This window comes from Nicotiana tabacum, chromosome 11, assembly GCF_000715075.1.
Source record: "Nicotiana tabacum cultivar K326 chromosome 11, ASM71507v2, whole genome shotgun sequence".
Classification (NCBI taxonomy): Eukaryota; Viridiplantae; Streptophyta; class Magnoliopsida; order Solanales; family Solanaceae; genus Nicotiana; species Nicotiana tabacum.
Genome location: NC_134090.1, coordinates 28,837,127 through 28,845,768, shown reverse-complemented (window position 1 = coordinate 28,845,768; position 8,642 = coordinate 28,837,127). Strand labels below are relative to the sequence as shown.

The window sequence follows — 8,642 nt, the reverse complement described above, 5'->3', positions numbered from 1 at the left end:
GACTCGAATGGGTTTCGAAAGGTCCAATCTCACAAACTGGCTGGCTAAGGCCTGAACATCCATTGCCATAGGCCTCTCTGATGCTGGTAGATATGCCAAACTCCCCAAGCTCTCTTCCCGGCGACTCAAAGCATCGGCCACCATATTGGCCTTGCCCTGGTGATACAAGATAGTGATGTCATAGTCCTTCAGCAACTCTAACCACCTCCTCTGGCGCAAATTTAGATCCTTTTGCTTGAACAAGTGCTGCAAGCTCCGATGGTCAGTATAAATCTCACAAGGAACACCGTATAAGTAGTGGCGCCAAATCTTCAGGGCGTGAACAATGGCAGCTAACTCAAGGTCGTGAACGGGGTAGTTCTTCTCATGTATCTTCAACTGTATGGACGCGTAGGCAATCACCCTACCATCCTGCATCAACACCGCTCTGAGGCCAACCCTCGAGGCATCACAATAGACTATATAAGACCCCAAACCTATAGGCAGTATCAAAATTAGGGTTGTGGTCAAGGCTATTTTAACCTTCTGAAAGCTCGCCTTACACTCCTCCGTCCACTGAAATGGAGCACCCTTCTGGGTCAACCTGGTCATAGGGGCTGCAATCCATGAAAACCCCTCCACAAAATGGCGGTAGTAGCCAGCCAAACCAAGGAAACTATGGATCTCGGTAGCTGAAGATGGTCTGGGCCAACTCTGCACGGCCTCTATCTTCTTCGGATCCACCTGAATACCTTCACTCAATATCACATGGCCTAAGAATGCCACTGAATCCAACCAAAACTCATATTTCGAGAACTTAGCATATAACTTCTTCTTTATCAAAGTCTGAAGCACAGTTCCTAGGTGCTGCTCATGATCTTCCTGACTCCGGGAATACACAAGAATATCATCAATAAAGACAATGACGAACGAGTCAAGATATAGCCGGAACATATTATGCATAAATTGCATAAAGGCTGCTGGGGCGTTGGTTAGCCCAAATGACATAACAAGGAACTCGTAATGGCCATACCGAGTCCTGAAAGCAGTCTTCGGGATATCTGGTTCCCGAATCTTCAACTGATGGTAACCTGAGCGCAAATCAATCTTAGAAAACACCCATGCGCCCTGAAGCTGGTCAAACAGATCATCAATACAAGGCAAAGGATAACGGTTCTTAACTGTAACTTTCTTCAATTGGCGATAATCAATACACATACGCATAGAACCATCTTTTTTCTTTACAAACAAGACAGGAGCACCCCAAGGCGATACACTAGGCCGAATAAAACCCTTATTAAGCAATTCTTGTAACTGATCCTTCAACTCCTTCAACTCAGGAGGAGCCATACGATATGGGGGAAAAGAAATGGGCTGAGTGCCCTGCAACAGATCAATGCCAAAATCAATATCTCTATCAGGCGGCATGCCAGGAAGATCAGCTGGAAACACATCGGAAAAATCCCGTACTACTAGAACTGAATCAACTGAAGGAGTATCAATACTAACGTCTCTCACATAAGCTAAATACGCGGCATACCCCTTTCCAACCATACGCTGAGCTTTAAGAAAAGAGATAACTCTACTGGGAGTGTGATCTAAAGTACCACTCCACTCAACATGCGAAATACCTGGCATAGCCAGCGTCACGGTCTTGGCGTGACAATCAAGAATAGCATAATGGGGCGACAACCAATCCATGCCGAGAATAATATCAAAATCAACCATGTTGAGTAAAAATAGATCTGCTCTGGTCTCAAAACCACGAATAGTAACCAAACACGACCGATAAACGCGGTCCACAACAAGAGAATCTCCCACAGGAGTAGAAACATAAACAGGAGAACTCAACGAATCTTAGGCTACACGCAAATACGGAGAAAAATAAGAAGACACATAAGAATAAGTGAATCCTGGATCAAATAGAACCGATGTATCTCTGTGACAAACCAGTATAATACTTATGATGACGGAATCGGAGGAAACAACCTCGGTACGAGCAGGAATGGCATAATATCTGGCCTTGCCTCCCCCTCTAGGGCAACCTCTACCTCCCCGACCTCCACCTCTAGCTGGCTGAGTAGGTGGGGTAGCAACTGGAGCTGTAACCATAGCTTGAGAACTCTGCGGGGCACGCTGTGGCTGAGAAGTCTGTGGAGGTGCACCCCTCCCAAGTCTAGGGCACTCCCTTACTAAGTGGCCTGTGTCACTACACTCGAAACAAGCTCTGGGAGGACGTGGTGGCTGTGACTGGCTAGGGCCAGGTCTGCTAGACTGACCTCTGAAAGCACCCCGCGTAGGAGGCGCGCTAGAAACCGGAGGTGCATAATATGGCTCTTGAGATCTGGGAGGAGTTGGAGCATTGCTGGCTGCTGGAAGAGCTGAATGAATGGGTTGACTCATATAGCCCCTACCATGACGACCTGCAGCTGGGGTATGGGCACCAGAATAATGGCCCGACTCACGAGACCTCTTAGCCTCGCTCTCCTCTCTCTCCCTAGCATGCATACCCTTAATCCTCCTAGCAATGCTCACCACCTGCTGATAAGAAATATCCATCTCCAACTCACGAGCCATGCTAGATCTGATGGGAGGGATAATCCCCTCAATAAACCAGCGAACCCTCTCGTGGACAGTAGCAACCAAGGATGGTGCATGCCTAGCCAATCTAGTGTAACAGATAGCATACTCTGAAACAGTCATAGCTCCCTGGCGCAAATGCTCAAACTCTACGCGTCATGCATCCCTGAGGCTCTGAGGAACGAACTCTCTCAAGAACATATTTGAGAACTGGGTCCAAGTCAGTGAAGCAGCCTCGTTTGGACTGTCTAACTCATATTTGCGCCACCACTCATAGGTGGCTCCCTGAAGTTGGAAAGTAGTGAAGGAAACCCCGCTCGATCCGGTAATACCCATAGTGCAAAGAATACGGTGGCAATCCTCCAGAAATCCCAAGGAATCATCTGTCGCTAGTCCACTTAAAACCGGAGGATCATACTTCTTAAACCTCTCGAGTCTCCACTGCTCATCCTTAGAAGCAGCTGCCCCATCCTCGGGCTGAACTGCTACTGCAGTCTGTGCAGGAATGATCTTTGGGACCTGCTCAACCTGCACTCGCTGCTCAGGAGTGCGGGCGGCGGGAGTCTGTGCCCCTCCCCCGGCCTGTGATGTGGCTGCAGTAAGGGGAAGCAAACCTACCTGAGCCAGCGTGGTGTACATACTCATAAACTGTGCCAATGTCTCCTGAAGGGCTAGAGTAGTAGTGGTTGTAGGTGTGTCGGGTGCTTGAACTCCGGCTGGATCTGCTGGAGGTACCTCAGCGGTAGCTCATGTAGGTGCTCTGGCTGTACCTCGTGCGCGTCCACGGCCTCTGCCCCGGCCCCTGCCTCTGACGGCTGCAGGAGGGGGTGCGGGTGCCTGATCGTTCCGAGTAGCATGTGTTCTCACCATCTGTGTAGAGAATAGAAGACATAAGTTTAGAATTGATGTCAAAAATATCGCACGACAAGGAAATCAATGAAGTGAAGAATTTTGCAAAACAGTTACGTAGCCTCTCGTAGATAAGTATAGATGTCTCCGTACCGATCAACGAGACTCTAAATAATCGGCCTATGTTCCGTGACTCCTATGAACCTAGAGCTCTAATACCAACTTATCACGACCCTAGTTCACCAACCATGAACATGTCATGACGGCACCTAGTCTCCGTGACCAGGTAAGCCTAACACTTGCGGAAACATAATAATTGCGGAAAAATAGAATACCATATTTAATTATCTAAAAAGTAAATTGTACTGAATGCCGCTCGGCATATATGACTCAATATCTCAAGACAAAAACAATCCCAAAACTCGGAAACTCACGGGAAAACAGAGGCTACTGAAATGTATAGTGAGGCTCCAAACTCCATAATATCTAACAAACGGAAGGAAAGAGAACTGAATACTAAAGATAGAATAAAGAGGGAGACTCGTCGGTCAGCGGACGCAGCAGATCTACCTCGAAGTCACCGTAGTCCTCCTGCCTCACCGATAGTGCGCCTGAGTAGAGGTACCTGGATCTGCACATGAAAAACATGCGCAGAAGGGGCGTGAGTACACCACAACGGTACTCAGTAAGTGCCAAGCCTAACCTCGGTTGGGTAGTGACGAGGAAGGTCAGGGCCCTACCGAGGTTATATAAAATATAAAGATGGCAGGATAAAATAAGAGTGCAATTGAGAACCTACATTAAGAATCTATGCATGATAATAAGAGTACAATAACGGAAACAATGATGAAAGCAAACCATAAGGAAAGTAACCGGGGATCTCTAAGTATCCCGAGGATCTCTTAGTATCCTCGACATGTACTAGGGATCTCTTGGTATCCCGAGGATCTCTTGGTATCCTCAATATAAGCCAAAGATCTCTTGGTATCCTCAATATGTACTAGGGATCTCTTGGTATCCAGAGGATCTCTCGGTATCTTCAATATAAATCAGGGATCTCTTGGTATCCCGAGAATCTCTTGGTATCCTCAATATATGTGCGGGGGATTACCCGGGAATCTAACACGTAGTCCCAAAGTAAATGTGCATGGGGAATCTCCCGGGAATATAACCCGTAGTCCCAAAGTAAATGTGCAGGGGGAATCTCCCGGGAATCAAACCCGTAGTCCCAAAGTAAATTTGCAGAGGGAATCTCCTGGGAATCTAACCGTAGTCCCAAATTAAATGTGCAGATCTCCCGGGAATCTAACCCGTAGTCCCAAAGTAAATGTGCAGGGGGAATCTCCCGGGAATCTAACCCGTAGTCCCAATTTAAAACACAGAGCAACAACACAAGAATATTAAATTAAACGCTAATTTCGTACCAAGTAAACATTTACTTCTAGCCTAACATGCTTCACGTAATGCAATTCAGGCAATTTAAGCAAATAGGCAATTAAGTCAACTAAACATGCCTTTCTAGACTAGCAACATGCTAAATTCACAAGTAGAATAAAACAAGAAAAAGAACTCAATTGAAATACTTAAGGAAAAACCGGATTTTCAACAATTAGCTCAAGTACGCGCTCGTCACCTCACGTACAGGGCATTTCAATTATCAAATATAGCACATCCTAAGGGGAAAGGTCCCCCACACAAGGTTAGACAAGCCACTTACCTCGAACCGGCTCAAAATGAACTAGAAACCACGCTTTTGCCACGAGTATCCGACTTCAAATGGCCCAAATCTAATCAATTCAATTGCATATCGTAAATATCATCTCAACCAAATGATCCTATGTTTTAATTCAAAGCTAATACACGAAATTATGGAAAATGACCAAAATGCCCCTAGGGCCCACGTCTCGAAATCGGTAAAAATTTATATTCCCAGAAACCTCGCACTCTCACGAGTCTAACCATACAAAAATTATACAATTCTGACACTATTTGGTCCTTTAAATCATCATTTTGCATTTTTGAAAGGTTTCACAATTTTCTTTTCAAATTCCCTCTCAAATCACGAATTAAATGATTAATTCAGTGTTAGATTCATGTATTCTAGCCAAATCTGAGTTAAAATCACTTACCCTGATGAATTTCTTGAAACACCTTCGAAAAATCGCCAAAATCCGAGCTCTCTAGGTCAAAATATTAAATAAAACCCAAAACCTCATATTTATATAGAGTACCCTTCAGGTCAAACTCATGCGGCCGCGTCCCACTTCATGCGGCCCGCGTCCCTCTCCATGCGGCCGGACGCTATGGTCACACGGTCCGCGTCAGTGAAGTTCACAGAAGCTGCCAAACCCATTTATGCGGCCGCACCACAACTTTGTGCGGTCTGCGGCAGTCTTCATGCGACCGCATTCCGTCTTTGGCGGGCCACACAACACTCACCGTGGGAGCACCTATTTTTGTGCGGACCGCATGGGTGAGTTCTAGGGCCTGCAACCCCTGTAGACCTGCTACAGCTATGATTTTTGCACTAAAACATCCCGGAACCTACCCGGAACTTCAAACCAATTATACCAACACATCCCATGACATCGTTCAAACTTGATCAACACTTCGAAACGCTTATAACAACATTAAATCACCAATTTCACATAGGATTCAAGCCTAAAAACTCTAAGAACTCTTAAATTATATTTTCGATCAAAAACTGTATCAAATCTCGTCCGAATGACCTGAAATTTTGCACACACATCCCAAATGACATGACGGAGCTACTGAAACTTCCAGAATTCCATTTCGACCCTCTGATCAAAATCTCACTATCAGACCGGAAACTTCGAAAATTCAAACTTCGGCATTTCAAGCCTAAATTAGCTATGGACCTCCAAAACACATTTCGAACACGCTCCCTGCCCCAAATTCACCTAACGGAGCTAAAGGAACCGTCATATTTCCATTCCGAGGCTGTTTCCCCACTGTTCCGACTTCGATCAACTTTCTAACACTTAAGTTCTCATTTAGGGACTAAGTGTCCCAAAACTCCTCAAAACTCAAAACTGAGCATCCCGGCAAATCACATTAGCAGAAATAAACTTGGGAAAAGCAGTTAATAGGGGATCGGGGTATTAATTCTTAAGACGACCGGCCAGGTCGTCACATGATAACTCCATAATCTTTTATAGTTACAGAAACAAATTAAATTAACTTCACAACTACTGGTTGAGCATATAAAACTTTCTGCCTTTAGTCTAAAAAACACAGAACTCAAGTTCTAATTCTTATATTTAAAGAGAAAAATAAGAATCACCTGAGTAAAGGAGAGAGAAAGGTGATTCTTGACAACAACGTAAAATGCCAAATAGCATGTCGTACAAACAATATTTCCAAACAGCAGGTCATACAAATGTCAAACGAATTACTTCAAAGCTTAACTCATTGTGACAAACAAGTAATCATCAACAATTAATCACAAAAGGCATTTCACCTCAAAGTTGATACTAACTTCAATTTCAGCATGTTATATGACATATATTGTGCACACAATAAGCAAGATATTAAGGAATACCTAAAGCGCAAAATTACAGCAAGTGTCAAATAAAGGCCATAATCTTTAGGGATGAAGCTCAACAAGGTAAATCCAACAATGATCGACAGCGAACATCAACCCAAAGCTTAAAACAATCTTCTAAATCCCAGAGAAATGTGGAGCAACCCATGTTGGAAAAGTACGGCTTCAAAATCTTTTTTGTTTCTTTTCATTTTTTTTTTGGTTTCGTATGTTTCAAATCTGAAGCTTAAATGGAAAATTACAGAATCTTTTGGCCTAGGTGAATCAGAGTTGAGGCGTGAATGAGGTGAATGAGAGAAAATGAGCGAATTTACTTGTGTTATGTGTGTGTATTTTCACGTTTGAGGGTTTGTCATCAGAGAATGGGGATGGGGGTGACAGCTAGCTTTAGGTTGGGAGGGGGGATCTCATTTCTCTCCTAATGTCTCTAATGTTGAAGATGAGAAGTAACCAAGAAGAAGGGGTAACGACGCTCATCTTCAAAGAGAAGGTCTGATTTTTTCCTCCTCTCCTTAGGGTTGGTAATTAGGTGCTTTAAATAAAGGGGAAAAGGGCAATTGGGCCAGGTAGTGGGGTAGATTGGGTGTGGGTTTGAGCTGTTATTTTGGGCAGTTGGGCTATTGATTTTGATTAGCCTAGTCAGGAATGTCAACAACCCAATCCTTCTTTTATTTTAATTGCAAAATTAACCATTTTAGATAACACACTTAAATTGAAACTATATTTACAAAATTAACCCGTTAAGTATCACTTAACCAATTATTTAACTAAAAATGCATATAAAATGACAAACATATTTTTTGTTGTGATTTTTCATGTATTAGTTCTACAATTAATAAGTAATTAATTCCTAAAGTGCAAATTAAACCTAAAATGACATGAAATTAAAATGTGATAATTTTTATGGTTTTTTCTAGTATTTAAGATATTAAAAATACATAAAATGCAACTAAATAAAGAAAAACTCCTAAAATCAATTAAAATTATTTTTGATCTATTTTTAGGAGTTATTTCCATGTTGGGCAAAAATTAGGTGTTCACAACTGCCCCTCTTTGCTCGAGAACATGAAAAGTTTTCGGACAAAGATAAAGTGAGCAGTTACGAGCAATTTTTGCCCGTTTGGTACTCCATTTGGAACCATTTTGAAAAGGCTTGACCGAACCTTGCTTTGGAGGTTGCCTGCATATCCTTGGCTATAAAAGAATTACGTTAGTGTAGTTTTGAAAATTTTGGTAGCTGGGACTACCGAGAAGTTGTGATTTCACTGCCGTTGTTGTTGTTACTGTTTTCTGATCTCCTTATTACAACAAAATAAAAAAATAAAAAAGACTAACTAAGCCTATCAGCTACGAGTTACAAGATTTCTATCTATGAGTCTTTTGAAGATTGATCTTGAGTCTTTGTTGGTTCTTCATGCGGACTCTAATCTGAATCTTGATGCTTGCTAGCTGCAGGTGCTAGCTGATTCTTCTTCAACTTTTCGGATCAAGGCGGGACATGCAAAGATTGTGACTTCAATCACGTCTTGAGCATTCCACATCTTTTCTCCACTTCTGCACTTTGAGTTCACTTCTTCTTTCTTTTATTCTAGATTGAGACTCTTTTTTTTTATCGTCTCGAACCCTGTGCCTCAAGGTATAACCTGTTCAGGCACCAAAACAAATGAAC

General features: G+C 43.1%; 1 long non-coding RNA gene across 1 annotated transcript; it reads right to left on the bottom strand.

Moving 5' to 3' along the window:
* Positions 1-3,737: 3,737 nt before the first annotated feature.
* On the bottom strand, positions 3,738-7,475 carry LOC142166247 (uncharacterized). The gene is made up of 2 exons (XR_012696480.1): positions 6,971-7,475; positions 3,738-4,039 (listed from the first exon to the last, which is right to left on the bottom strand). It is a non-coding gene; the product is annotated as an uncharacterized LOC142166247 (long non-coding RNA).
* Between the last annotated feature and the right edge of the window lie 1,167 nt (positions 7,476-8,642).